Raw genomic sequence first — 22,443 nt, 5'->3', positions numbered from 1 at the left:
TACAGCATTGTACAACAACTGTACTTTTGTTGATTACAACAAGTGGTGTTGGTTTGCATTATTGTATTATCTTGTAAGTAGGTAGGTATGACTAATAAAATGTTTACCTTTTTGTTTTGGCAGTTCACCATGGGGAGGAGGCGACAAGGAGGTCCATGGGCTCTTAACCTGGGACTAGAGGTCCAGGTGAAGTGGTTTGGCTGGGGTGTGGTGATATTGAACCCATTGAGACTATACAGTACATTTCACTTTATGTATATTGATGAATGTTACACCTACCCTTTACTTATGCCAAACCCATTTCTGTTCTTTAAATATCAGAAAGCAAACTTATTGTTGATGGTACTGAACTTGAACTTGGAAATGTTTATGGAACTTTTCTGAACTGTGAATTACATTAAATATTTACATTACTCATGCCAGTATTTAGTTTTGTTAGTTTTTCTTATCTTTAACTGTCTATTGTACAGTGGAGTTTTGTTATATGTTTATACGTATATTTACCATTTCTGCTGTAAGTGCATGTTGTGTGTGATGTCTGTATGCTACTGAGACCTTGAATTTCCCCTTGGAGATCAATAAAGTATCTATCTATCTATCTATCTATCAAACCAATTTGCCTGTGCTCTCAAAAACATTTATACAAATCTGTCAGCTTCAGTCAGTAGGTTGAATTGAAGACCCAGATGCAGAAGTAAAGGTGATTTTTTACTTGTATATCTTGAGCATTACAGGTAACCACTGAATTTGTGAAACTAAAATAACAAAAACTAATATGTACTAAGCTAGTACATAGTCAATACATATTAGATCACTTTAAAGACTGACAGATGCAAATGCTGTAAATAAAGGTAATCAAGGGGTCTGCTGGTGAACAAAGTCTTTGAAGTCAGAAGTCAGAAGCTGCCACTGCTCAATGACTTGTGCCCCATCTGGTAGGATTTCAAAATGTTCCAGATCTGAAAACAGAAATATTGGTATATGTCACATCCTTGAACTTACTGCAAACTATGAACAAGTGCTCACAAATTAAGCTAAAAAAGACTCCCAATATGTATAATGAACAAACTCACAGAACACTTCGCTGAATGGGGACAGGACAGGCGTATTCAACTATTTGCACATGTCCTGTTTATGCAGGCAATAAGCAAAACCAAATTTGGTGTATTCAAAGTTCTGTAGAACAACCATTTCTTGTATTTTAATGTTTTCAGTGGAACAGTGTAACACCCCATTGAGGTAGTTATTAACAGTTAGGCCAAGGTCCAGTCAAACAATAGCCAGTCACTGATGCCATATTCTTTAATTATCCAATCTGTATCCAGCTAAAACCTGCTGATTTAAAGGCTACTTTCCATGTGTGACTTATCAAAAGAGGTCATGATAATTATTGCACAGATGTGCCCCGGACTGCTCACAATAAAAGGCCACTCTAAATGTCTGAAATGCATTCATGTTTGTTCAGTATGCTAACCATGTCTGGAATAGACAGCTAGGCCTATTGAATCCAGTAGGTTGCTCCATTTAAATGTATGAAAAATGTCAAAGTACCACGGAATCAGTACTGAAGTGATGCTTCTGAGTCGACTGCACAGACGAGAAGTGAAGTTAGGAGTCCAGAGCCCTCTCCAGCACCCAGCCTGTCTGGATCACCTACAGGAAAACTTTGCATAGACAAGAAGTGTTGTTTCAAATTTGTGTTTAACAAATAAACGGCATCAATAAGAGTTTCAGACGTCAGTTATAACTAACAACTGTTATGGTGACTAGCTAACGTTATCGCTCGTCATCAGCTCCATGTTCAACGTATAGTCAATGGTTCATAGTGGTTCACAATTTTACCTCCACTAGCTAATGCTTCGGCTGAAGTTATCATCTGAACGAACGCTTTTCTATCTTAAATGTGACAACCCAAAGACTATATAAATTGACAACGGACTAAGCATTCACACAGAGAGTATTTACAAAAGCTTTGTTACCCCAGTATGTTTGTGAACTAACGTTAACGTGCTTAGCTGCTAACGTTACAGCTGTCTGATCATTGACTCAAACACCTGGCTAGTATGGCAAACGTTAAGCTAACTCACAACGGGAGCACAATCGGTTTTCACTAACATTAACTTTATTCAAGTTAACTAAATTTATGTGTGTGCTTCAGCCATTCGGTCATCATTTTCGACATAAACTTATTTGAAATGATTTGACGCTAACGTAGCCTATAGCTGCTACAGTGCCCACTAACATGGATGCTATAATGCTAACATCTACGTGAAATAGTAGTGGAATGTCACTTACCTGAAAAACTGGAGCGAAGTCTTCTTAAAGTGTCGGTTAGTAGGCTTCAGTTAATAGCAACCCATTTTATGTCAGATATTTGAATAAACAACATCAGAAAGGATGTGGTGTGTACAGTAGGATCACAGCCAAGACATAATTTCGGAGTGTCCTCCACTCAGCTAGTGACATCGTCTGATGCCTCGACACCAGCCGTCAATCAAGTTGACCACGCCCTTAATTATTCATACATTTAATATCTAAATGCGATCTAAACTAACGAGTTAGAAAAAAATTCACCCCCCTCACAGTTGTCAGGCACTCGGGAACTAGCAACAAATACAATAAAAGTCCATGGGACCAACCTGTAAAAGCATGAATTTATGCTGTGAAAACGGACATTTTAACATGGGGGTCTATGGACATTTGCTCCCTTTTGGGACCTGCCCCTAGCGGATTTTCGATGTATCGCAATTTTTCGCATTTCCGGGTAGGCTTCATTGTTCAAATTAGAATCAGAGCCCGTCTACGGAGAGCCTCCCCACTCTCTATTAATCCCATACAAACCGAATTTGGCTGCAGTTCACCAGAGTTCACCTAGATGGCGATCGCGGGCGAGTCCAAAATACATGGGGTCCTATGGAGCTACATGGCTAAATTTATTGTTTTCACATATTTAACAACTGAAACCCTCAGATTTTATTTTATTTTTCGCAAAATGGATATGGATTATCAATCAAAAGTGAAATAATCCGGGAGTCATGTCCTTTCGTTTTCTTACAGGTTGGGTCGTTGTTGCCCATAACACGCTAGCATTGATGCTATGCTATGCTATGATCATGCTAATGAATGACTTCATTGACACGTTTGAAAGGCTTTTTAGAACAATTAAGTGACTTTAAAAAATATAATAGGGCCTACTCAACCAAGTGTATTGTCTTTGCCTCCCCTTTCGAATACAATATTCAAATTACTTGAAAAAAAATATATCCCGAGAAAAGTGGATTTTGAGGGGTACAGCTCCATAGACCTCTATTCATTCTGGACTCGCCCGCGAGCGCCCCTAGATGCAGTTCAGTCGTTGCTTTTACCTTACCATTACCTAGTGATGGGGACGAGACCGCCTATGCCGAGTCCGAGTCAAGACCGAGTCTTTGAAGGGTCGAGACCGAGTCTGTTGGTTTTCAAATACAGTCGAATCCGAGTCAAGACCGAGTCTTTGAGGAAGCAAGTCCGAGTCGAGACCGAGTCCTTTAGGAGTCGAGACCAAGACCATAAAAAAATTTCAGTTTTAATATTCATAATTTAATATCACCCCAGTTAATAATCAACAGTTAGGCCTACAGACTAAGCTAGATTGGGAATTGTTTAGAGGAGCAGTCTTAACGTCTTAATATGGACTATGCTGACCTACAGACACTCACCGGCAGCAGAGCCATAGAGATAAATAAACGGCTCTGACGGCAGTATCTTTGCATTGCACCATGGGATGTCATTTTCAAATAATGCCGGTCAACATTGCATTTTATTATTATTATTGTTGTTATGTGTTGTCTGTTTTTTTATATGAACATAAAAAATGCGTTGGTCTCGAGGACTGAAATTACGAGTCCTTCTCCTCCCACTGCGGTCCGAGACCGAGTCAAGAGTCTTTGAAGGAACGAGTCCGAGACGAGACTGAGAAAGCAGAAACTGGTCTCGAGACCGGACTCGAGTACTACATCACTACCATTACCTTACGCATGCCAGTTATGTATCCACCAGCTGCCTGCCTGCAGCCTACTTCCAAAACTCCAAAGCTGCTTGCTGTCAGATTTGGTTCCAAGGGCACAAGTTCAGTGTATCAACAACACTCAATAACAGTTTATGTGATGTGTTAATCAATTAAATTCCCAACAATTTCACATCAGCTACTTCTGGAGTAGGCCAATCATCTAGCCCGCTTGCTTACGACGAGACTCAGGCTGCGCAGTTGCCACCCGCTTCCTTATTTGGGTTTTGGGTTGCCAGGTTTTAGCCTATGACAAAACGGTTGAAATTGAAACTAAGTGATCGTGCATGTGTAGGGTGTATTTCATGCACAATCTGGCAACCTGAATGCATCAATGATTTTAAAATGAAGTTTGATGGCCATGCAAATTACGGGAGTTTTCCGGGAGAAATAACAAAACGGGAGGGTGCTGGGAGATGACCTTGAAATACGGGAGAAACCCGGGAAAAACGGGAGTGTTGACAGGTATGGTTTGTAGTCGTTGGAATTACGATCTTTCACAATGTTGTAATTCAATAGTTATGAAACAAACTGCAAATGTCTTTACATGAAAAATTGTCTTTAAAATTGACAAACATCATATGGGTAATTCAAGGCACAAGTCAACCGGGACCAGAAAATAATTTCTTTTTCGCCATAGACTGCCGTTCAAATTTTTGATTTGCAAACGGAGGCAAACGGAAGGGGCGGGACTTCACCACTCTATAGCCTGGCTTTGAGCGCAACATACCTCGCTAACCCACTAATCGAGATTCGTAGTACACCCCACTGCTGAGGCAATGACATTATTTCTAGGCAGCCTACAGATTCGGTATTCTGCAGAGGTGACATGTAGCAAGGGGTAATGTGTTTCTTTTTAATACACTGCCTGTACACTTACAAAGTTCTCAATGCTTCGGTTTACATGTAGAGACCCTCATTATGCTACTGTGTAAGTGTGGTGCTATTTTGAGCCGTTAGTGGTATAGAAATAGCGGTTTCTTTCTACTGTACGTGTGCCCTGAAGGCTAGCGTTAAAAGCTAATTAGCGGTTTGCAATAAAACTGGTCACATTCGACTAGCATGAAAACAAATTCCAGCGAACGGTCGAACTCGGAACACATGTGTTATTAACCCTTTGTTACAACCTGACGCAGCCATTAAAACGTGCGGTAGCCTACTGTTGTAACATTAGCATAAGCGTCATGACTGTAACAGTTCTTAAAGGGACACCAGGCAACGTTTTCGTGTTAATTACTCATCTTCGTAAGTCGGTATATGGTTAAATGGCTTATTACAGGGCGAATGAAGACTCTCTCGCCCGCCCCTACTGCCTGTAGGAAGAATATCCCACTTGCAAGTTCAGTGTATCGTACCGAGCGAGGGGGAGTTTCGTAGAGAAAAAGCATCAGGCTTGCCTGGTGTCCCTTTAAATCATGATAGCCTTGTTGATAAACTGCTTTTTTCTTTCATGTCTGAAGCATTTGGTCCAGTGGTATACCGCAAAACCGCAAAACCGCGGTAATTTCTTGATTACCAACCGCGGTAAGAAAACATCCATACCATCCCAGCCCTAATCTCAGGTGCTAAGTGAGTGAGTGTGTGAGGCCACATGGGCTCAGGTAGGTATGGGATTGGGACACACTTCTCGTTGCTGACACGTGCACTATGCACATGTACCGTGCTGTTGTTTACCTTTGTAATTTCCGGATTTCCCTATGATCTCCGCGGTAAACGTTACAATGCTTTGAACTGTGGGTAATTCCGTTTGGTCAAGTCTGCACGCACCGATGCAGACCCTGATGCAGACTCACAGAAAGGCCTCGGTAAGTGTGTAGGCTACTCAAACCCTCACACCATTTGAAATTCGACATTGGGACAGCCCTAAACCCTTACGAATTTAGCGAGAACGCGCACCAGAGTGAGTTTGTGAGTCTGAGTCCGGACTTTGGGATTGGCCCTTTCAGAGAGATACCCACCTTTGAAATTGCTACATAAATGTCTGAGCAGTTGACAAAAAAGTGGGGACACAATTATAAAACCTAAAACATGCATCTGTCATTTGAAAAACATTAAAAAGTTTATTACTTATGGAAGAATGAACCCTTCTGTGTGAACCACTGATAACTGGTTATGTTGCCCATTGTGGAAACACACACTGTTTTATTTGTGGTTTTAAGACACATTCTATTATAGATCCTTCATAATATTTACAATTAATTATGTATAATTATTAAACCTGATAGCAGTTGCATATAATTGATATGTTTTGTCCTAGGCCTACTTATGAATCAGTCCTTTTCAGTGGGTGTGCCAAGCATAATCACACACAGGACTTAAACTTTCGCCCACGTATTCAGGAGATGGGTGTGTGGCCAACACGTGTCTTTAGGTGTGTGAGACCAACTTCTAGTCCCTACACAGCACTGTGCCTGCCTGCTTGGCACCCTTACACAGACCCACTAAATCCTGGTCCCAGAGAAGCATTTCCACATATGGACCACAATGGGATGTCTGTGCACAGAGTCAGCTTGGCTGTGTGCACAGAATTAATCCTTGAATTTTGGCATCCACACTTAAGGTGAACATAGTATCCTTACCGATGCACAGAGGGGCCTATTAGTAGTGATATATCTACGGGGAGAATGACTGGTGTTGAGTCAATAGCAATCCCCCATAATCCTACTGTCCCACTGGGGAAATCTCATCCTGCACTTCACAATCTGCTTCCCTCCACTTGGCTGAGGCTGAAACAAAGTGGCTCTAATTGAAGATGTGCTGTCAACCCACCATATCCATTGGCTCCACGCTTCAGTAAATTAAAAGCGGCCTTGGCTAGACTGCAGTGGCTTCTAGGAGCCACAGAGTATTGTCATTTCGCTTTGTATCTCAGGCTAGGCTGAAAACACACATACTGTAGCCCAATGTGTTTCAAGACACATACTGTATATACCACCATGTGTATGTAGACATGCAAATGTGTTCTGCAAAATAAGATTCAAATACAATCTATCATTAGAGTGCATGAAAATGCAATCTACTGTTATCCGATTTCTTCTTATTATTATTAGAGTGCATGAAAATGCAATCTACTGTTATCCGATTTCTTCTTATTACAGTGCATGAAAATGCACTGTACTGTTCTTCCAAGGCAACAACAACAACAACAACTTATTATTATTATTCCGCTTACCACTTTTTCCGTACGCAATTTCTCTTGAACAGTTTAACTTAGAAACTTTGTTCAAACTTTGTAACGTAGGTATTCAAACGGACCAAGCTGCTATGTCTTTTCAACTTTGAAACTTTTATACTTTTTAAACTATTAAAGAAAATCCCCATAGACTTAATTTTGCTGATTGTGACATCATAATACGGCCGTTAAGCAATTAGAATCCTATGGCAGGTGTTCAGGCCACCTGGATCAACTGCCAGTCTCAGGCTTTAAGCATACAAACTGGCCTTATTAAGACTACACATCCTGTTCAACTGCTTCCTCTGCCAAAAAACTGTTTCAAAATAAAAGTCCTCACTACAATATTTCACTGTTAAACAATTTAACCCTTTAAACTACTGAACTTTTCAACTGTTCAGCCATTGTAACTGTTACTTGTCATCAACTATGACTCCTACCCACTGTAGCTAGTTAGCATGTTAGCATAGTTAGCATGCTAGTTAGCATTTTTAACAAAACTGCTAAAAATGATTAGCTAAGTTAGCTAAGTAACATGGTTAGCATAGTTAGCATTGTTAGCATGTTTAGCAAAACTGCTAAAAATGATTAGCTAAGTAACATGGTTAGCATAGTTAGCATGTTAACATTGTTAGCATGCTAGTTAGCATAACTGCTAAAAATGATTACCAACCCTTTCGTTCAAAAATTCTAAAACACCAATGCTTTTTAATACTTCAAAATAACATATATGATAAATGAACCTTACATTTTTCAGTAGCCATAGGTGTGTAGATTTGAACAAAATCTAGTTTGGTTCTTACCGGGGCTTTTACTGCCTGAAATATTTTGTTTACCACGCTCAGAGTTTAATGCTGGGCTGGTGGGTGCCTATTTCCAACCTTGTGAATGGTTAGACCAAGAATTCTCGTTGCAAATCAAAATTCCACTGGAGCTCCAAGCGCTAGGTGTTAATTAATATTACTACGCTAGGTCGAAGTTCTCCCAAGTGCTATTGCGCCACACATTGTAGTTATCCTGTTTATTCACTTGGAAAATCGCCACATTTCATGTTGTGTGACCTTACACATTTTTATCAACTACTCGTGCAACTGCATTTAAGTAGGGAAAATGTGAATGTTTTTGATTACTCATGTTTTAGATCTTCCTCCCTCTATGGCTACGTCTGAGCCCGCTAGCATAGCAACATGCTAACACATTCGCGCCGCGCACCAGAGCGTTTGAGTACACGTACCGACACGGGAGAGGTATGACTTAACTCATGAAAGTTAAGGTAAGAACATATATTACTACTGACATTGGGTGGCGTGTTCCTTTAAAACTACAAGAAATACAGTTGCATTTATCTCCTCTTGTCAAGTCAAACATCAGTGCAGCTCAGTGCCTGGTTTCTTCCACATACACCGTTGGGAATTGTGGCCAAATAGTTCAGTCTTCGTTTCCTCAGACCAGATGATTTTACTTCTCATGGTCTGAGAGTCGTTCAGGTGCTTTTTGGGAAACTCCCGGCAAAAAATGGCTTTCATCTGTCCACTCTGCCATAAAGGCCTGATTGGTGGAGTGCTGCAATGATGTTTGTTTTTCTTTACGCTTCTCTCATCTGTTTTCAGATGCTGAGAGAAGATCACAGCTGTCTGTAGATCACTTCAGCGTGGAGGAAGTCCCAAATCCCACTGGCTGATGCTGTGATGGTGATACCCATCCACCATCCACCACCTTACAATATAACAAACAGACAGACACAGTCATCATCCCACAACAGTAGCAATGTCTGGACATGAACAATCTGTAGGAAATCTGATGACAGGGGAGTACCAGATGTCTCCTCCTTTTATTTGTTTACCCCCTGGATACATCCTGATGAAATAATCATTAAAAGATTAAGTGACTAAATATAGAATATCATAAATATTGCATTATGGAAAATCAATACATATCATACCACAATCCCCCTCTGACCATAAACAACACTGAGGAAATTGAGTCATGTGATGTGTGTGAACCAGTGTGTAATTGTTCCAGACCAACATGAAGTTTCAAAAAATCCCAAAGGAGCACTGAAACTGGAAATTAACCATGCTGTTAGTTCTGATTCTTCTAAGGCAGTCATGAATTATTGTGCTTAATTATTTACCATTGCAACATATATCTTCTTGAGTGTGTGTGCAAACATATTCTGTGTGTGTGTGTGAGAGAGAGAGAGAGAGAGTGTTAAAGAGACAGTGAACTGTCTTACAACAGCTGGAGAACTTTCTTTATGAGAAAGCCTGATGAGCCAGACCCACATCAAGATGTAGGGTCTGGGAACTTACCATAGGCACAGCTCAATCCGAGGGGCAACGCAATAGGATAGCGCAATAGAGTCCCATGCATTTTCCCACCAGCGGAGCTAGTTGGCTAGTTGATCAAACTTTTGCCAATTTAAAAAAAGTTTAACTCGAGTCACGATTCAAAGACCACTGTTCGCCAGCAGCAACATCCATCTTTTTCGTTTTCAAGGAGCAGGAAATTCATGCGGAACCGCCACCGACTCTATACACAATGTGATTGGCCTGATAGAAGTTTCATTTTTCCAGCTCGCAAGCCAACGGAAACTTGCTAGACTACCCTGGCTGCAAATGCACATGCACAAATTAGTATTGAATCTAGAGCTTTAATATAAGCTGTTTTATGTTATATTTAGTGCCACCTTTTTTGAGTCTGTGCCCCAACCCAGCCCATCAATTTGTTTTTCTACTGCAAATAATCATGCCATTGATTAAGGACTTTAAGTCACAAGCTGCTTCAGTGCTGTATAATGTTGTAATCCTGGATGCAGCGTCAGTCGGGTCTTCTTGAACATAAAATTGCCTTCCGATGTAGAGTAATGTATCCTGATGCCACCTCATGGCATAGCATTCTCACACATACAAAGATCTGCAACTGTCCTGAAGATGTGAGTGGGAATGTTTTGTCTCCAAGTGATCCACAACTCTCCAACAACTCTTGCATTTTCTAACACAGCGGGACAATGCTATGGCCTCCTCATGATGTCAGACTAGTGATCTTATCACGGACAGCATTCGATCTTTAACAGTGGCCCCAGTGGTGAATGTGATGTGTTTTTGAGATGTGTGGTACCACACTGCCAGCCTAGATTTACTGCAGTGAAACCATGAGTTGAGATAACCGTTGGGGGCAGCAGGCTATAATTCTGCACCTCATGGGATTTTAGCAATAGATTAGGGTCAGAGAGGGCTGCTGCTCCATCAGTAATTCACATTGCTCACTTCACAAAGTTCACTAAAGATCATGTATGTACATCTATGTACGGTACAATGGTGATTTTTAGCTCAGCAGGATGTATTTTTCATTTGATTCAGCTGAGATGTAGGCTACTGCCGTGTAAAAAGAATGTAAGGAGGCACGAAAACAACAACTGTTCAGTCAAGACAGGGATGGCCAAGTACATAGGGAAATGAAAATGAAATTCAAATACCACGGAATATTTGTAGCTACACTTTTCCTGCCTTTCTCAGAAAAGTACTTTTATTTATAACATTTTTAATGCCATTTCTTTATTATTGCACTGTGTAGCACTTGTAGATGCCCTGCAAATGTAAAGCTACAAATAATATATAATTTTTTTTAAATTATTATTATCATAACCATAATTGAAATGTTCTTGCCCAAATCCTTGTACCTTTTCTCTTGGAGTTATATGGAGTATACTGTAAGTAAAACCTAGCTAAGCAGATGAGCTTTATTTGGGTGTTTCCAGAGACATTCCCACGGAAGAGAGTAAATTAAAGGAATTATAATAATGAAGAGGAATCGCTTCAGGCCTTTTCTTCCTTCTCTGTGTTGTTGTAGGCTACAGTTAAGACTCCGCTTTTGAATATCTCAACACACATTTTCTTTCTTTCAGATATTGAATTATTTCTTTATGGTATTTTTGTGAGAGAATAAATACACAAAGCTCTAATGGATGATGTAGTTTTTTTGCAGTCAAAATCACGGGCTGACCAACAGGGGATCTTTGAGGAGAGCGAAGGAAAACATACGCTGTTTATCCAGCTGATGGCCCTTTGCGTAGACTGGGCTCCCCTACGCCTGTAGGACTTGACCCGGCATTCAGACCAGAGCAAAGACAACACTACTCAAGAGCTCCCTCCACCCCGGGTTTCAATCCATGGGGGGGGGGGGGGGGGGGGGGGGGGGTAGATTGGTTAGGTTTCCTGTTCGAAAGCCGCAAATCCACGATTGGTCATATAATTCACATGACATGGCGCGTATTGTGTCATGGGGCAAGACATAGTCTCATGACAGTGTCACGCTGTTCGAAAGGAGACGTCACAACATATCTCTGGACAGATGTTTCATCCGATAATGCTGTCCATGTTTATTCTGTTCATGATGGTTCATTCAGACATGTTATCTATATCAAATCACAGATAGATGCTGTGAATCAAGACAATGACATTGTTGGAATTACACTGACGTTTAGCTGTGTAAAGCAAACACGGAACAGCTGAATTGTTATGAGATAGTTGTGGCTACATGCTGAGGAAAAAACTGTAGCTGGCAGAGATATCTCAAAGAAACACTATAAACATTAGGACCAGAAACAAAACATCCGTTGCATAGACTGCTGTGATGTCATCAGCTATAATGTTTGATAGTTCACTATCAACAACTAAGGGTGTGTTCGAAACGGGTAAAGTTGCTGCCTTTTAAGATATCTAACTGGGGAGCAAGGCAGCAAGTGCGGTTCGAAACCAAAAAAACAAATTCTGCTGCCTTTTAAGATATCTTAGAATTCCCAAATAACGGTAATTTTTGAAGGCAGCATCGATGCACACTTCATGCTGCCTCCTACCCATAATCCCTTGCGGCAACGTCTGAAACAGCTGTGAAAGGTAAACAAACATGGCGGATGACATCGGTAATGGCTGCTGAATCTGTTTAAAATGTCATTTGTGTGATCTTATTTTGCTTAGATTTGCAGATTACAGATTAGAAATAAACAATTTACTATCTGATTATGCCATTGTTGTAACCATTAATAGCGTCTGGTCTGATATATCTGCCGGCCGTAAAACTAATTTATACCGTTAGCCTGCTAGCTTACGTAAGCTAATTTAGTTTAACGTCAGGCCTTTGCTAACGTCATACCGTAGTGTTAACCAAAGATTCTAGAGTGCTACGCTCATTTTTAAAAGATGCATTTAATCCAAAGTCATGTCTAGTGAGACAGCTCCCTATGTAGGGAGGGAGGCAGTAGGCAGCTGTCTCCCGTTTGGAACACACCCTAAGTGTCCACACTATCGGGTACATTTTGTATCTTAAACTAATCATGATGACTTGTGTGCTCCAGCACTTGTGTGATTACAACATAATCTGTGTTCATTTGATGTCCTGATGTCTGTGTGAAGGTCTTTGGGTTGCACAGAAAATGCGCTATATAATTAAAACTTACTTACTTGTGAAAACAATGACAACAACATCAAACAGCTAAGAAGACACATAGTCACACTATTTACCAGACAGGACACACTGCAGAGAAACTTTAGTAGTATTATACAGTTCCACAACTCACAGGGAGAGGTATGGAGTTCCTTTCCTTTAGTCTACCTGTGGAATAGATAGATAGATAGATACTTTATTCATTCCGAGGGAAATTTTCTACAGTAATTGTAGGAACCACAATGTGGTTAAAGCTTTGAATTGCCTTGCTCGGCAAAATGCATGTGCATATGGAATGACATAATCCAAATTCCATCGTGAGTCATTGGGCTGTATTTTGGACACCAGCGCATGGCATAAAGCTCGTTTTCCACCCGCGCAAAGTTTAATTCGGTATTTTGCACGTTTATTTTTTAAACATTGCGCCCAGGGGTGTGGCAATTAACAACCTAGGGAGGGGCCTGGCGCGTTGTCTAAAAATTTGTTGTCTGGGCGGTGGTAACCCATTGTCAGTCAATAGTGAAAGTAACTGCATATAACTGTCTTGTCGTTGACTGACTCCTTGGTGTTAGTTAGTTTCACTTTGCCAATGAGTTCAAATAATAGGAGTGCAAATGCGTGAAGGCTATGCTAGGTTTTAGTAAAGCATGGTTTAGTGGAATGACTATTCCATACGGTCTCGCAAGCAGCCTCCTTTAAATGCGCCGTTGAATGCCAAAATACCGATGCATTTATTTGACATATCGCGCTTTGCGCCGTTAAAGGGAATGACAGATGTCATTCTCATTGGTTTAAAATGATGTTACGCCCCAAACACACCCATATGACTGATTAAAAAACCTAGGAACACCTTGTTGCGCCATGCGCTCCACTTTTGATAATGAAACCCCTCCCAATGTGAACTGGACATCCTACTAAATTATACAAAATAGACTTTTGACGAGTGACGATGCACTTTAGCAGGGACGTGCACAGGAATTTTGAGGGGCAGTTGCTCTGACCTGAAAAAAGCCCCCCCCCCCCAAAAAAAAACAAAAAAAAACTCATGGGCTATATGCAGGACTGAGAATAACAGCGTCTTTTTACAAATATATACACAAAGAAGTAAAACACTGAAATACAGCACTGAATCACCTTAATTATCATTATTATTTTAATGCCCACTAGTGGTATTTATGTTCTGCTCAGGCAAGATCTTTGAAATGACCTCTAAAATAGCCTATGTTTATTTAGATTACAATAATTTAGCATGCAGCTCTTTAATCCTGTACTTTCTAGCATGGTCCTCTCATCTCATATTTGGTGATCATCACTTAGGCCTTCCTGTCCTCTGTGCCTCCTCCTGGTCCACATTTTCCTCACATAGTCTGGAGGCTTGTGACTGCTCCTCATCTTAAATGTAATGTAATTATGAAACATTGCCATTAGTAGGTTAAAATATGAGTCTGATTAATTAATCAATTTGTGTCAGTGTCATGTCATCTTTATCACAGTGCAAAGTCTCTGTTTCACCTGGCTTGGCTTTTTCGCAGCCAACCCTGCAGTGATTGCTGCCTCCCTGAATTGTCTCTCCCTCTCCTGAATCTGACTCTTTTCTGTGGGCATCTTGGCTTCAAACAATACCCAAAATACTAGTGATAGGATTTAGGCATTTAACCATTTTGAATTAAATAATTAATGTGATGCATTACTTCCATCATTCATTCTTCTTGCTAAAACGAAATGTGAGAAACTAACTATCAGCAGACATGTAGCTTAGTTTGCCTAATGCCTACCAAAAAAAATAGTAGCCTATATGCTATGTGATAACGGGTTGCTTCTCTGCAAGCTGTCTGATTATTTAGGCTAAACGTGGCAAACTCAGCCTGGATTTATGAAGATTTTAATTAATTTCATAAAACTTGATGACAACCGCGACATCTCCTTCTAGGGCCGCTTATGCAGGCTCAGCTCAGGTGCCGGTCGCGTGCAGCGCTGCAGCCACGTAAACAGAGTTTGCCCTTCCCCTACTGTCTTTCATTTTCGGTGCCCGAATGGAAGTGAATGAGGCTTTGCGATTTTTTTGTTTGTTATATATAGGCCTACGTGAAATTCTGCATCCATTGTACGATTTATTTATTTATTTTCCCCATTGGAAGGGCAACATGAGTCAAGAAGGGCATATGGGCAGTTGCCCGGGCAACCTGAGCAACCCCCCTGTGCACGTCCCTGCACTTTAGAATGTCATGATAGGGCCCATTGTCTACTTCAAGAGTTCTTTATAAGCTATGAGCAGCACTAATGCCCCACAAAAAAAATTTCAGAAGGTTTACGGCTCCTACACACAGCTGCGTGCGTTGCGTTGCTGGAGACGCATCCCATTCACTTTACATGGGCTCACGTCATCCGTTGCCGAACTGAATTGTGGGTCCGTCGCGCCGCGTTTCTCCCGCCGCTCGCGTTGAGAAGTTCAGCTGTTGCTGCACCGAGAGATGGCACCGGCCAATCAAGCCAATCGACTGACAGCACCAACCAATCAAATGACGGTTATACTTCAAGTCATTTGCATAGCTACCGTCGGGAACACCCACTGGCATGCGTTGACGGAACGCAACTGTGTGTAGGAGCCATTAAGCTACTTCTCAACCAATTTATCTGAACTTCAGTTCAAAATACATTGCAGCTACTGGGATTGAGATAAGCAGAAAAGTCATATTAGAAACTAAAGGCATATTTATCTGCCCGACCATTCAATTAATTTAGTAGTCACGTAGCTTTGTGTGTTAAAAAAAAGGCTCAGGATGACTGTATTGAGAAGGGAAGTATGAAGGAAATTCTGAGAGGCAGCAGAAGAAATGCCTGCTGGGAAACCCTGAAATGATGTACGGTGTGCCAGCTTCCTCTGCCCCGTGGCATTCTTTGAAGCCGCATCCTCTGTTTTAAAGGCTGGATTGGACGAAAAATTACTCATAAATGAAAAACAAATTTCAGAGGAAATCACAGTATACAATGAGGGAAATGTTGTTTTTTTGCCATGGTTTAGTTCTCTTTAACTTTAAATGGTACACTTTATGCATGCATATTCAATTAAAAAAATCTAAATTTACCAGGGCATGTCACCACACACAAACACACACACACACACACACAAACATGTACGTATTTATGAATAATTGATTCTATAGGCTATGCTTTGTCTTGCTTGTGGATGTACATGTGTTTTTATTCCACCATGACACATGTGCGTATGTGTATGCATGGGCAATGTGCATTGAAGTTGTGTTTGAAGTTGTGTTGAGGATGTACTACTCAGCCCACACAGAAAGACAGAAAACATACATACACACATGTGTACACACACACACACATACAGTATACACACACACACACACCTACACACGTCTCAAAACCTATGCAGCAAATTTACCATAGAACATCAACTCCAACCCACACACACACACACACACACACACACACACACACACACTACTGCAGATAAATCTCAGCTCCCCAGGCACTCGCGTAGGATTCCCCGGCCCTCGTCTCATCCCTAGGATGCCGGAGGAATGTATTATTCAGCGTGCAGCCTTCCTGAATGCATGGAACCTCTCACACACTCCACTTGCAATGGGTTTGTCTTTTTTTATACGTAATCTGGTGTGGCGGCCTCTCAAAGGATATCAAAAGGATCACAGCCTTTACAGTACCACAATCTTCCTCAACTCCTCATGAAACGAGGGACACCGTTATGTTACGTTAAGTCTCACATACTTAAACCCATTTTTTGCCCTCTTACTGTTGTATCAGGTTGATATTTGGAAAGAATTTCTGTGAAGAACCTTTGAGGAGTCTCTACTTGCTTTCTTCACTTCACATTATCAAAGTGTTTTTTGTGGTGTAGGTGGCAGGTGACAAAATGCTACGAGTCCCTAGTAGACATACACACATACAGTATACACACACGCTCACACACAAACACAAACACACTCATTAGTATGCATCCTCTTAATCACACGTTCATTCATTATTCAGCTCTGTGGTGTTATGAATAATTCAAAAGATGCGTTTCTGTGTGGGAAGTGAATGTGAGGGAAGCCTACTTTCTTCTTCTTTTTTCATACTCTTTTCTTTTTTTTCCAGAGGGCGGGGGGTCTCTGTCTTTCTCATCCCCTTGAGCTCTTCCTCCTACACCTTCATTTCTTATTCTTGTTTGGTTTCCCACTCTGTCCATTTTTCTTTCACAAGCTGTCTTGAGTTCTCACTTTGGGGGGGCTTCGCCATTCTTTTACTCAAAGGCGGCTTTGGTGTGAAGACAAATAAAACACATTAAAGAGTGCGAGCTTTTTGCAAAACTTTTGCCTCGGGGGTTTTCTTCTAAATTACTGCATTAATAAAAGACTCCTTTTCAACCGCGTTGCTGTGAAGAAGATGGAGTTAGGTTGGGAGGCACGCTCAAAAGTCAATGGTTGGACTGCTTTGACCCCCCCCCCCCCCCCCCCCACACACACACACACACACCCTAACCAAGCCATTCAATCACATTTCCCTACAGTACTGACACAAGAAAAACCTTTTCGTCTTTTGGGCCGAGTTGAAGTTTGATTGGCGAATTACATGACTGCATCCTCCGGCAATCAAAACAAGGTTTGTTTTGATGTGCACTCTAAAGGTTGTTTTTTGTCTTCCCCCCTGCTTCAATTCACTGAGTCATTTGGGCCGCAGAATTTTCCCGCAATGCAGGGATATGGAGGAAGACAATGACTGAGAGGAGACACCACAACGAGGGTAACATCACAACAGGGAGTGAGAGAGAGAAAGAGAGAGAGAGAGAGAGAATGCCCTCAGATACAAAATATATTTTTTAAAAAGATATACTTCCATTTTCTGTCTTCACTGACCATATTTATATCCGCCAGGCAGAGATCTGGACTCACACACACACCTTTGGGTGTCCAAATAAGGTGTTTATATTTATTGCTAACGCTCTTATTTCAGCCAGATGGCTCCAAACAGCCATGATGAGGCTTTAATATGACCACACATCACTGTAAGCATCTGACTTGTCCTTCAGCAGATCATTACATAGGCTGGATAGACGCTGTAAAGAGTTCCCCCATCACCTCAGGTGGTAGTTGACAAACCCTGAAATCCATGCCTCTCTTTGCTCGGAGGTAGATTAACTGGCTCTCAAACATCTTTTTCACTGTATGGAGACAGCCGAGGGGATGAGAATCGATTTGGGGTTTTCTATCCCTCCCTTGGTAATTGTATCTGGGGTGTTTCGCACTGCATTTTAAACAGGGGAAGCGGTGCTTAATGTGCCATCATATATCAGCTGTAATGTTGCTCCGTGAAGATGTTCCCCCGAAGACAGTAATAGTGTGTGTGTGTGTGTGTGGGGGGGGGGGGTAGAGAGATTAGACAGCCCCTGGATGAATCCCAATGAGACAGACAGACTGCCACTTCACTCCTCTTGTGGGTAGCAGCCAACACAGGATGCCCTGGTTACATCATGTGCACCTTCTGAATCACGCTCCAGAAGATGATTTGTGGTTTAGTTTTCATTCAGGCGTTTGTTTAAGAGTCCCAGTAAAGAGGAACACAGATTCAATTGTAAAAAAAAATCAACACTTGGGAATGAATCATCATGATAAGTGGTTTTGGCAGACTGAATGTACACAACCCTAAGGCCACTGTGCAGAAGGTACTGCCATTGTTGCAAGTAATACAAGCAGAAAATGGTGACATTGCATTTTGGCTGGCTGGCATCCCTGGCATGGCACAGAAGGTAGGTGGCACAGCGTGATTTAAGAGCTCGCTTCCTACTCAGTCAGGCCAGTGGCCCACACAGACCATCTGCCACCAGACTGAGCAGCCTGGTAGCTCCCACTGCCCACAGACCCTGTGTTCCTGTAGTCCACTTCACATACATAAACTCTTTTTCCCTTTGACAAACAGACAGTCCAAATAGATGAATGCCTATATGAGCAATTATTTATTTATAACTCCTGCTGGTTTTAATAAAGTGCTACTTCAAATTAATGGCTCTGTTGTGGTTCTGAATGAATGCAACAGCACTTGATGGCTGATCATGACATTAATAAAGTGTTTGATGGCTCAAATGCCTCACAAAGGCCTGTGGCAAAAATGAAAGAGAGCAGCATCCCCTCTACCCCCTCCCGGTGTTGATCATAGGGGCTGCCTACACCAATCGTGGATGAGTCACATAGCAGAGAGGCAGTTGCCAGGTACCAGGGGTGTGTGTGATGGGGTGCGGGCGGACAGATAGATTGCCCTCTCACCTCTCACCACATGTTCACTCCTCATCACTTGTGATGCCGGGCATTACGCGGCGCCTTTTCACTCCTCTCTGCACTGACCTTGCGTGGGCACGGCACTCTCGCTGCCCACACTCACTTCCAGCTTGTGCCCAACAGCGGCTCTGGAATGAGAGACAGGACCGGATGTGAAAAGCCCCCATTAGCTTCCTAATACCTACTCCCCATTGGCTGCCTTGCACTACTCCACTAGCACTACTCCACTTGTACACTTGCACACTTTGCAACTTATTGTTGTTGTCCTGTTGTCCTGAAAACACTTCTGAACACACTTCTGCTGCTCTTACATAACTTGCACCACTATGCCACTTGCATACTTAGGGGGCAATTCCACGGAAAATTGACTTTTTGTCACATCCATAACACCAATGAAATGCCTTGGCATTTGTATGATGTGAATGATAACATTCTTTTTGTGCATTTTTTCTCATGTACATTCTTCAGCCAAAAATAGAAAATGCTCAAATTTCATGTAATCATTCACATCATACCATACCATCACATTTTATTGGCGTTATGGATGTTACAAAAAACATAATTTTCCATGGAATTGCCCTAGGTCAAACAGAACTACCTCAGCCATTTATTGGCCTGACTTTTGCACTATTATATTGACTGTCTACTGTATGCACAATTGCACATTTTCAACTCAAATTTTGCTGCTCTTATTTTCTTCATTGTATGTGCCTTCTTATTTTTACTTTTTATATTGTTTACTTGAATGTTATGTTTGTCTGTGGACCTAATTGGTAAAATATGTCTTGTCTCCACCATGGGATAGTGGGAAACGTAATTTCGATCTCTTTGTATGTCTTGACATGTGAAGAAATTGACAATAAAGCAGACTTTGACTTTGACTTTGACTTAATACACAGGCTCTGGACATTTACACAGCCTACCATGTGAATTACTAACCATGCACGATTTATTTGCTGTAGTGACGGGGGAAAAACGCTGACCTCTTGAACCACACTGCATGCACAAGGATGAACATAGTATAATGGCGGGGCTATAGGGGGGATGTATACAATATAGAATCAAGAGGAAGTGCCCACCCAGCCTGTGTCATGCTTCTTGAACAAATACCGTGTTAAGTAGGAATTGTTTACTCATGCAAGCTGAGCAACGGTCTAACAATCACCAGGGAGAAACAGGACGCAAAAAAGGTGAGGAAAACAGGAAGAATGGCACTGTGACTCCCTTTGCCTCTTTGTTTTTGCTGCTAACATGATGCACAGCGATGCTTAGCAACCGTGACTTTTGCAGCCAACGAACAAAGCAAGCACAGTGCATACACACATGGCTTTATTTGACTATAGTCAATGTGCTCTTAGAGTATATTGGAGAGATCTTATTGATGATCATATTCATGTACCACAATTTGTTGCAATATGATTGCCTGTTTGGATGAATGTATTACCACCTTGCAAGTTCTCTGGCAGGCAACAGTTTGGAGTGAAGGTGGACCTGAAGTGTCTGAAGTGAAGTACCTCCATCAAATGAAACTGAGTGAAAGGCACCTTCAATTGAATAAAATGAAGGCTATGTGTGCTATGTGCTTTTAGGGTTATTTTGACCCACACTCACACAATACACAAGCCCTTAACCTTGGATGGACTTTCTATTGTTAGACATGGACCTAGTTTAGCCACGATGATTAATCATAACACATATCCGGATGGGCTTTTTCAGCCATAAAATTAGCCATGACCTTGACACCAGTATCGGCCATAATCATGTAATGTATTGCCAAATGGACATTTCTGTTACATCACCAGACGAAGAGTAAATAGTTGTGAATAACTGCACTGTAGACTGAAGCCTCATTACAGTTTATTTGAATTAATTATTATTTAATTTGCCTCCAGCAAGCCAGCACCAAGGATTCTGAATGCTTTGCGACTTCAGTGGAGGACATGTTTTCACTTTTTCTTTGTGCTTTTATGAATAAGTAATGCATAGCTTGTGTATTTTCTAAAAACAAGTTCTTTTAGGCCGGTGCTCCCAGTTTTACAGAATGTGTCTGCATGCAAACAAGGAAACACATTTTTAATGGATCCAACATCATTGTATTGTGATGCATCAATATATTAAGTGTACATTTAGTAATGCACTTATACTTACTTTCCTGCCTATTAACCAAGGTTTATCAGTTGATTTGACATTTCTTCAGCTATGAGGTGAATACACAGGGACGGGCTATACACGTGAATGCAGTTCTTTTCTTCATTCTTTATGATTAAAGCACATTCTGATTCTGATTCAGAGGGCTATTGAGCACTGCGGTTAATACACAGGTGTGCAGTTTACAAATTAGTCAACCTCACTGTTTTTAATAAAACTAAACCGAACATTGGGCAACATGAGCCTGGTGTATTACACAGGTAAACTTTCTTTCTTTACATGAGTGTCAAAGTGTTTTCCTGAACTTGTGAATGCGACTGTAAGGTCCCCAAACATTCCATTTTCCCCACAAAAACAACTTTCCAGGACACAGAAACTGGGTCATAAAGTGTTTCTTTTAAAGAAAGTGCATAATACTCCAGTTCATGGTCACAGCACTTTGACTGCACCATCTTATTAGCAGTGAATGGCAGAAGAAATGCAGACTTTCTTTTTGCTGTCCCTGCCTTGTCAATCCCTGTTGGTTCTCCAGGGAACGCCTGTATGCATTTTTAACCAGGCTTCAGCAAGACACAGCAGCAAAACTGTGAGTGGAATTACACGAGTTAGCCCTATGCTCTCACTGCACGGGTAACACTCCATAATAAGGTGCCATAATAAATAGCAAACTAGTAATTACCTAACCCTTTGTTAATATTTGTGAATTGTTACTAAAATATCTATTTGGCACAAGTTAATAGTTTTTTCATCATTAATTCAATATTAGTTGTTTGCATAAAATCTGTATATTAATATTTTAACAAATCTATTAACTAATATTGTATTAATATGTGTTAATAGTTAACTAAATGTATTTTTGGCACTAATTAACAGTTATTTCTTACATCATTTAAATGTTAACTGTTTATTTACAAACTATATACTAATATAAAAGTTAATGGCATATTATTATTTATCTAGCTTTTCTGATTAGCTTTGTGGAGAATTTATGGAATTTATGGTTTATAGCTTTATGGTCTTGTGGGGTGTATAAGGCACCCTACTGCCAGTGGTTGGTTGTGTGAGAGTTTGCACACCTCTTCTTCCACTTCATCCTTATTGGATACCTTTGTGGTTGGCTGTCCTGTAATTGGTGACCCTCTGTCTAGTGTTTGAAAGTAGTGTACTCTTTGCCTTTGGAAGTACTATTTGGTTGCTGCTTGAATTTGGTGAAATTCAGGGGAGGGGTGTAACAGAGTTAGAAATATAGTTTAGTGTTTGTATGTGATTTTCGCCGTAATTAAGCAGCTTTTTTGAGATTGGTGTTTTGGAGCCCCCTTTGGAGAAACGGTATACTGCAG

The 22,443-nt window shown here is 41.1% G+C and overlaps 1 long non-coding RNA gene across 1 annotated transcript; it reads right to left on the bottom strand.

The window, feature by feature from the left end:
- Window positions 1-695: 695 nt before the first annotated feature.
- On the bottom strand, window positions 696-8,004 carry LOC121709286. The gene is made up of 3 exons (XR_006031896.1): window positions 7,966-8,004; window positions 1,552-1,664; window positions 696-959 (listed from the first exon to the last, which is right to left on the bottom strand). It is a non-coding gene; the product is annotated as an uncharacterized LOC121709286 (long non-coding RNA).
- Window positions 8,005-22,443: the final 14,439 nt, after the last annotated feature.

This window comes from Alosa sapidissima, chromosome 5 (genome assembly GCF_018492685.1).
Source record: "Alosa sapidissima isolate fAloSap1 chromosome 5, fAloSap1.pri, whole genome shotgun sequence".
NCBI lineage: Eukaryota > Metazoa > Chordata > Actinopteri > Clupeiformes > Clupeidae > Alosa > Alosa sapidissima.
The sequence above is the reverse complement of the archived record's forward strand: the minus strand, read 5'-3'. Positions and strand labels throughout refer to the sequence as shown.